Source organism: Herpailurus yagouaroundi, unplaced genomic scaffold (assembly GCF_014898765.1).
Source record: "Herpailurus yagouaroundi ecotype Mexico unplaced genomic scaffold, PumYag 28, whole genome shotgun sequence".
NCBI lineage: Eukaryota > Metazoa > Chordata > Mammalia > Carnivora > Felidae > Herpailurus > Herpailurus yagouaroundi.
The window spans coordinates 80,901,731-80,903,391 of NW_024412376.1; the positions used below are offsets into that span (position 1 = coordinate 80,901,731).

Consider the following 1,661-nt stretch of genomic DNA (forward strand, 5'->3'; position numbering starts at 1 on the left):
CTGGAGTACTTCTTTTATTTTTTTCCTTCTGCTTTGCTATATGTGCCTTTTTAGTTTCCTATGATGGTTTCTTTTCTCTCTCTAATTTTCTTTCTTTTCTCTCTCTCTAAACATTGGAGTCATTAAGACTTAGTCCTCAGTCATGGATTTTTTTTCTATGCAGAGCCAATTCCTAAGTAATCATTTCAAATTGCATGACTTTATTATACCAATAATCCTATCCACCCATCCAGTAGATTTCTAAACTGAAGTGCTTTCCTAAACTCTGAATTCATATACTTAACTTTCTACTTGATCTCCTAAGTAGATACCAAATAGCTATGTCAATGTTAACTTTTACCAAACAGAACTCTTGATTCATATACCCTGCCTCCTGATCTCCTCTTTTCTCAATCTTCCCTATATCTACCAATAATACCACCTTTACAGTTTTTCAAACTAAAGTTTGAAGACATTATATTTCTTTTATTTTATTGCATTAGTTATACAATCCATGTTAGTTTTACATTCAAAAGAGATCCCAAATTTCATCATTTTTCACCTTGTCCATGGTGCCACTGTAACTTGTTCAACTTGCTCTTCTCTTGCCTAGATTACTGAAATAGTCTCATGACAGTATTCCTGCCTCAATTTTGCCCCTTGTTTCAGTCAGAGTCCAACTAGACAAACAAGTCACTCTAGGGATTTCCCCACCCATAGGCTGGGATTCAAAAAGAAGAGGCATGGCTTGCTCTCTCTTCTGCCATCTTGGTTCCGTGTTCCCTGTACAAAATGCCTGGTGAAGCTACAGAAACCATCCCTAATGGAGAGCAGGAGTTGCCATGGTCTTAGGCTGAGATAGGATCTGGAACAGAATCTGACAGTGATGAATCAGTATCAGAGCTTGAGGAACAGAATTCCACACAGCCAACCACACAATAAGCCCAGCTGGCAGCAACAGCTGAAATCAATGAAGAACCAGTCAGTAAAGCAAAACAGAGCTGGAGTGAAAAGAAGGCACAGAAGGCTATGTCCAAACTGGGTCTTTGACAGGTTGCAGGGGTTACAAGAGCCACTATCTGGAAATTTAAGAAAACCCTCTTTGTCATCACAAAACCAGACGTCCATAAAAGCCCAGTTTCAGTTACCTACATTGTTTTGGGGGAAGCCAAGATCAAGGATTTATCTCAGCAGGTACAACTAGAAACTGCTGAGAAATTCAGAATTCAAGGAAAAACTGTCTCAAAAATTCAAGAAAACACACAGACTCCACCTGAACAAGAGGAGAGTGAAGAGGAAGAAGTTGATGAAAGAGATGTAGAGGTCAAGGACATAGAATTGGTCATGTCACAAGCAAATGTGTCAAGAGCAAAGGCAGTCCAGTCCCTGAAAAAAAAAAAAAACAGTAATGTTATTATAAACGTTTTTATTGAATTGACAATGTAACCATCTGAAAACGAGGACCTTTTTTGGTGTTTGAAAAGAATAACTGCAGCTTGTTTTGAAATTTGTACTGTTTCTATCATTAACGAAACTGTCTTCTTGTTAGATGGAAAAAAAGGAGGCATAACCAGAGCACAAAACTATACTCACTAGTGATGCCAGTGAAAGCAGAACCACCATAATTCTCTCAACTCATAGTTAGTGATGAGCAGAGAGAACGAAGATTGAAAAAATGGCCT

General features: G+C 38.2%; 1 pseudogene; it reads left to right on the forward strand.

Annotated features, from left to right (window-relative positions):
- The first annotated feature begins 771 nt into the window (after positions 1–771).
- LOC121028885 (nascent polypeptide-associated complex subunit alpha-like) lies at positions 772–1,425 on the forward strand (annotated as a pseudogene).
- Positions 1,426–1,661: the final 236 nt, after the last annotated feature.